Source organism: Lygodium microphyllum, chromosome 21 (genome assembly GCF_053477565.2).
Source record: "Lygodium microphyllum isolate KBCC chromosome 21, Lygodium_microphyllum_v1.1.10, whole genome shotgun sequence".
NCBI lineage: Eukaryota > Viridiplantae > Streptophyta > Polypodiopsida > Schizaeales > Lygodiaceae > Lygodium > Lygodium microphyllum.
In genome coordinates, this window is record NC_141155.1 from 1,281,895 (window position 1) to 1,289,222 (window position 7,328).

Genomic DNA, 7,328 nt, shown 5'->3' on the forward strand with positions numbered 1-7,328 from the left:
TTATATCACACGAGTCCAATATAAATGGTTTAAAAACACAAAATGATCATAAAAGTTTACATGAATATACTTATAAGAGGGATAAAGGATACGGACAATAGTCAGGTGAAGGATCCTTAGGACAAGGCAAATGGATCGCGGCAAGTTGCAAGCATACGACACGCAGGCGCGGGCTTTTACTACTAAGAAAAAGGACAAGACACCAGCAGTCTTTCTTCAGGTGGAGTCTGCACGCAGCAGGAGTACTTAGGACAAGGCAAATGGATCACGGCAACTTGCAAGGATAACATGACCGCATTTAGAAAAAACTTGCAAGGATAGCACACCATTATCTTTCTTTATAAAAGAAAAAAGAAAAAAGACACCATTATCTTTCTTCTACTCTCAACAAGACACCATTCGACACGTCTCCCATCTTCCTTTATAAGAACACACACAGGCATCGTCGCTCTTCACCATCACCCTTCTTTTAGACACCTAATAGCCTCAGTAGCCATCATGAAGTTCTACTTAGCTATCCTCACCATCGTCGCTCTGCTATCTGCCGCAGAGGCCTGCAAGTGCGGTGGCAACTTCCAGGCCACCGCTGCCTGCTGCCAGAACGTCGGAGGAGCCGTTTCCGGCAACGACTGCCCCGCCAACCAGATCAGCGAGAGGCTCAGCAACTTCGCCCAATGCTGCAACTCTCTGGGTTCTAGGTCCGACTGCCGCTGCCCCGTCGGTTGTTAGGTAATTCATAGGGCAAGGAGAAAGGCAAAGTGTGCGAAGAGAAGCACGGAAAGCCTCTTAAGAATTTTAGCATTAGACGTTTTATTTGATTTTCTGTTTGTGTTTTTGGAATATTCTGAAGAGTAAATCGGAGGACCATGCGAAAATGATGTTACTTTCTTTTAGATGTTACCATGGTCAGCAAAATTTTTTAAAAGTTTTTTTTGGGTTGTCTAAAAGATTTAGAGCATTCATCTATATGACCAAGAGCTATCCCATTTTATGGTGACTTTAGGCAAGGAATCTCATCAAGTTATGTGGTTGTCAGGTATTGTAGCATGGTGGGAACTACTTGTGGATGAGTAGCCAGGCCATGCCTCCCCCCACATCACCTTCCCCTTTCCTTTCCTAAATCTATGTACCATGTGGCATTAGCACATGCCTCCCCCCTTATCGCTTTCCCAATAAAATAAATCCTTTTGTCAAGCAGTTAGTAATGTACTTCTCTCTCTCTCTCTCTCTCTCTCTCTCTCTCTCTCTCTCTCATTTCTTGTTTAGCAATGGCTACTTGTTGCCCAAGGGGGCTAGCTTAGTTGGAAGAGGGTTGGGCTTGCATCACCAAGGTGGTGGGTTCAACCACCATAGTCTGCATAGTCACTTCAACAGTGGCAACCAAATCTACGTTCCTTGAAAAGCTTTGAATAGTTGTTTGTTCATAAGATTGAATAAATGATCTCCTCCTCCCTCTCAATGTTTCCCTCCATGTTGTTTTGAGGGTTGCAAATTCTCTCGGCCTTTGAGAAAGATAGGGTCAACTCTGACCTCATTTTCTAGCCTTTCCTTGCCCCTTTTAAGTTAACACGAGAGAGAGTCTACCCCTCCCCCAAAGCATAGGACTCCTCTTGATTCTTTTAGCATTCACAACTTTAAAAATCAACTTCGAGGAGGAGGGTTTTATGCAGTTCAATAGTCATTGTTTTTAGTTCATTTCTTAAAATTTTAGCAAAGAGTTTTATTCTTCCATTGAATATCAAAATTCCTTGAGGTGAATTTCAAATGTAAGGATAATTAATTTCTTTTCATGCATTAAGCTTTACCTTACCATGTGGACAAGTACTCCAAAGTTGAAATATATCCAAGCTTTAAGTTCAGTGCTATATTTTGTGATTAAACTGTAGGGTCCAATTAATTATCGTTTTCCCTATGCACAAATCAAGCATTCCTTTACGATGTGAACATAATACCAACCATATTGTGATAACAAGGAATCAAAGCAACATAACTAATTATGAATGTGATTGACCAAAGCATTGTGTATCAACATGTAACGTAACCAACATGAGTATAAGAGGTACATCATTTGGTAAGATGCAAGGTTCTTCATGCGCAACAAGGGTACCACCATCACTTATAGCTACACACTATTAGACTAGGCTAATCCATACATGAAGCAAATCCGACATTGTAGAGTTGAATGGGCAGCATATCATTTGCTAAGATATAAGGTTCTTCATGCAACAGGGTTGCCACCATCACTTAGCTACAAACTATTAGACTAGGCTAATCCATACATGACAGGCAGCATCCTTGTCAGCTTTGGATGTGAGGAAGGGAAAGATCATGGCCAAGAATTTTTGGGGTGGTTATGCACTTTTGTTCTTCTCTATGTGTGTGTGTGTATGTACGTACATGCAACAGGGCTACCACCATCACTTAGCTACAAACTATTAGACTAGGCTAATCCATACATGAAACAAATCCAACATTGTAGAGTTATATGGACAACATGCAAGTTCTTTCACACAAGAGCAAAGCCAACATCACATAGCCATGGAGCGTACATGCAAGCCCTTCCATACATGGATCAAATTCAAGAAAAAGCAATAGTACAAGCTATTAAAAAAGCCCTTACTTTGTCCCATGTATAAGAAGTGTTTTTCACTTCAACCTATGCATAAAGGGGAACTTGTTGTATCCAATACATTTACGGCAAAGTTATAAACCTACTTCCACTAAGTCTAAAGGCAAGATGTGGATCAAATTCAAGAAAAAGCAATCAAACAGGCTATTGCAGAAAAAAAGGAAGGTAAGGTTTTCTAGGCTCCATACTTATAACAACAAGAAAAAAAAAAAGGAAGGTAAGGCTTTCTAGGCTCCATACTTATAACAACAAGAAAAAAAAACTATACTTTTTTCCACACATAAGAAGAATGAGCATTCCAGTTCAACTAATCATAAAGAGAGAATGGAAAGAGTGTGTGTGGCCTAGAGCATGCTATCAATGACAAGTGAGACAGGTAGCATCCTTGTCAGCTCTGGATGTGAGGAAGGGAGAGATCATGTCCAAGCATTTCTGGGGAGGTTATGCACTATTGTTCTTCTCTATGTGTGTGTATGTATGTGCGTACGTATATATACGCATATACACATACATACATTATGTATTTGTGTGTGTATGTGTGTGTGTATGTGTGTGTGTGTGTGTGTGTATTTATGTATGTGCGTGCGTACGTACGTATGTATGTATGTATGTATGTATGTATGTATGTATGTATGTATGTATGTATATACATATGTATATGTATATGTACATGTACATATACATATATATACATACATATATACATATATTGTTTAAGGCTATCCATACTCAACCTATCATGTGTTGCTGTCACTAGCCAAGAAGAGTGGACACCATCACCTCATCATAGTGTAGTGGCCTCAAAAGACAACTGGACTACGAGTCAATACCAGAGGGGACCATGGAATAGAAACATACGGAGGATAACTTGGCTTGTCAGACGAGTCGTACCAAACGGTGCACTATCACTAATCTCCTACTGTGTGTACTCTACTAGGCAATCTAACTACAACTAACTATTGTGATCTCTAGGGGTAACAAAACTCTACCTCAACTATCCTACTAACTCACACTCAACTATCCTACTAACTCACACAGGGGTCTAGGCTAGCTCTCTATGCCAAGAATCACTCAAGTCTCGTCGAATCATCCTAAAACGTATCTGCTATGCCAAATACTAAAACTCAGATCTAGCAAGCAAACGGACTTGGAATCGATCCAAACTTGAATCAGATGATCATTAGACTCTAGGGAACACAACCATATGGTCAAATCCTAGACAACACTTCTTTAGGTCAATCAAATAGTCTCGGAACACATACGCGTATGTGTTTGTGTAGGTCACAAAAAGTGACGACTCTCACTACACCCCTAATCTCCTAGTCAAGTAGACTCCAGTGGTGGTCTCGAATCTGCAAACGAACTTCTCTAGAGCCTGATATGACTACTTGACCCTCTAGGTGGGTCTACGCTCACAGGCACGTGCACACACCACAAAAATATGCACGAACACGATCAAACAGTAGCTAATGAGTATTAGAACATACATATAAAGCATCACTATAAAAGAATAATGAGAACGCACGCAACAAGCTCGAGAAAATTTCCTCGAAAAGCTCTCTTAGCTCTTTACTTAGTCTCTTCACTGCTGGTCCTTACGAATGAGCCAGGAGTTCACTTAAGTACTCCCACTCACTCATAATCACTGAGTCATCATGACTTACAACTTGGAAGCCTCATCTGACCCCATTACATCATTGTTTATACAATTGATGACTCTTTTATACATTGATTGGTGGGGAGCTTCAAGCTCTACCCCGAGACCTACGGACCACTTATTGCTCAAGTGTTTCGAATCGAGCGGCCATGGCTACCTCTCACATAGCCGACGCGCAATGCCTACCGTACGGGTATAGTGAGCTTACCTTGGTGCTCAATCGAGTACCCTCCTCTTTCTTGCACACTGGTAGCTCCACGATCCTTGAGGCAAGCTCAAGCAAGCTCAATCCCTCTCCCATGAGCTTCATCCTCCATAGCCACGTGCGAGAGAAGAGAAGAGAAGAGAAGAGAGGAGGGGAAGATAAAGAGAGAAGATGGAGAGCTTCTTCTCCACGATCCCTCACTCTCACACAATCACTCCCTCCCTCCCTCACACTCTCTCAATCCCTCTCTCAAGCACAAGCAAGAAGGCAAGAAACAAGAGAAGAAGAAGAAGAAGCTTTGGCCACACACAAGAATGAGCTTCTCATTCACTTTTCAACTTTATATACATGCCCTACTTTTCATGGGCGGTCATCCCCTTTTTTACATGGCCGGCCATTAGCCTAGGCCCATTTCTCATTTCCCACCGTTCTAGTCTATTCTATTCCCAACTAATGCATACAATTTGCACAAGAGTGAGCCTGGCGCTCTCTTACAAGGATTCGGGAGCGTTTTCACACTTAATGGTACGCTTTTTACTCTTTTACTTTCCTTGGGCGACTCTAAGACATCCTGAGGGTCGTGCCCGTGCTAAAACATATCTGCTACACCAAAAACAATGTTCTACATCTTTTTGCATCTCACGCACATCAACTAATTCTACACCGTTTGGGATATATCTGTGTTTTTCTGCACAACCACGGGAAGAAGGAAGAGCTTACGATATGAAGCAAATATGAGTCTTGGAGGTGCTCAGAGAGAAGGCTTCCTTTCTCTCTTCCTCTCTTATCAGGGATCCCCAGTTTTGCCAAGGACTTCATGGAAGTGAGGCAGTGACGTCACGCTACTTCGATGGTGACGATGTATGACATTGCGGATTTTAAGTTCTAAGATGAGAAGCCGTGGCATGTTCCCTTCATGATCTCTCATGCATAGCTTCATGCATGTGCATGCAAGGTATGCATATGCATGCAAGGCATGTATGTGCAAACTTAGACAATCGCATGCACAGCATGCACACATCAACGGTTGGCATGCAAGTCATGATATACAAGCATGCATGGCATGCAATGCATGATATACAAAAATGCATGTCGTTCATGTGTAGCTTTTGATATACTTTGCAAGCATGCAAAGTGATTTCGCATGACATGCAAGGCATGTGATGCATGGCACGATCATGTTTAAGCAAGTTGTTTGATGTGAAATCTTCATGGCTTTGAATCACGTATTCAAAGGAGCAATTTGATGACAATTTCTTGGTCATTGTTGAGCGATGCATTTTGATTCAAATATTTTGGAGCGGATTCATGGATCTCGGATAGCAAATCAGTGATTTACTTCGCTCTCAAGTGGCAATGTGTTTGATGGAAAAGCCAATTTTTGCCAAGATTAGGGACCTACGAGGTTGCTTCTGTCCATTATGTAATCATGCATGGCATGGTTATTTATAGTAATGTGTACAACATATTGTAGTCTTTGACGGATGAGGTACAAGAGTTTATACTTCTATTTTGAGAATTGTCTATGTTTTTCTTCTGTTGCAGGTCTCTATGAGTAGATCATACATCGATTTTTCTTGCCATGTCTTCTATAATGATGGTGTTTATATCTCAAGAAGATTTTTTAATGGCTTCTTGGCATATGAATATGATCCATCCAGATTAGGCATCATTTTTATTGAGTGTTTGTTCTTCTCATATATGGACCTCAGTTATGGCACTTGCTTTATGATGATTATACGTCATAGATATGGACATATTGATGCTGATTTGTTATATGTATTTATACATCTATGGCAAAGTTTATGTTTATGATTTGTCAATAAGCATATCTTTATGTCTATGCTACGAGCATAAGACTCTCTCCTCTTATCTTGGGGGAGATACACCGTTTTTTTAATGCTATGAGCGAAGGAGTCTTCCTCTTGTTGATGAAGATATATCATCAACACCATTATCTATATGGCTATTATGAGCCTTGGCATTTTTTTAAATGGTTATGCACTGCAACAACTTCTATACATGCTTTATGCCATATGATGGTATCAAGTAAAGATCTATGCATTTCATTTGGTGTTTTGATCAATAGATATGCTCTAGTCTATGAGGCTAGAGTCCTATGTAATCACTCAGGGTTAGTGTGTCGGTGATGATGTAGTGACTCATTTTGGTGGTATTTACCATAGCAAAGTAACACTACATCATCAAACCTATGAGTGGATATGAAAGGTATATACACTTTAGTGGTACGTTGTCTGATAATGACAACAAGCAATTAGACATTGTATCCGCACAGAAACCGGCAGATACGGGAATGGATACCCTCAAAATATATCGCGCCATAGCACTGCACAAGAGACTACCATCACACACATAAGACGAAAGACCATCAAATAGAATAACATAGCAACAACATCATCATCATCGTATATATCAGAAGATAGATACAAAGCTCCGCACCATAGTGCGCTCCCACAAGAGTGCAACCACACAATATATATCTCCCTCACAAGGGATGCCAATAGACATCGGGAATGCCAACAGATATGGGATACAAACGGGTACACTCCTGGGACAACTGCTTGGATCCCCAAGGACACACTGATCACACCGCACATGCGGTCTGCGAAGTTGCGGCAAATGCCGTAACACTTGGCATGCACGGTGGACTGTGCGAACCCACAATAGGTACACCCAAACTCAGCAATAGCAAAAGGCAACCACTACAGTGGTTGTGAAGCAGTAGAAGTAGAAGACACAGGAACAGACTCGGAGACTGGAGTTAAAGTAGTAGGCGAGGCCTACAAAGCCATCGTTGCCGCAGGAATTGGCACCTA

General features: G+C 41.3%; 1 long non-coding RNA gene across 1 annotated transcript; it reads left to right on the top strand.

Moving 5' to 3' along the window:
* The first annotated feature begins 235 nt into the window (after positions 1–235).
* LOC148017693 (uncharacterized) lies at positions 236–1,194 on the top strand. The gene is made up of 2 exons (XR_015687723.1): positions 236–729; positions 1,037–1,194. It is a non-coding gene; the product is annotated as an uncharacterized LOC148017693 (long non-coding RNA).
* The last annotated feature ends 6,134 nt before the right edge of the window (positions 1,195–7,328 follow it).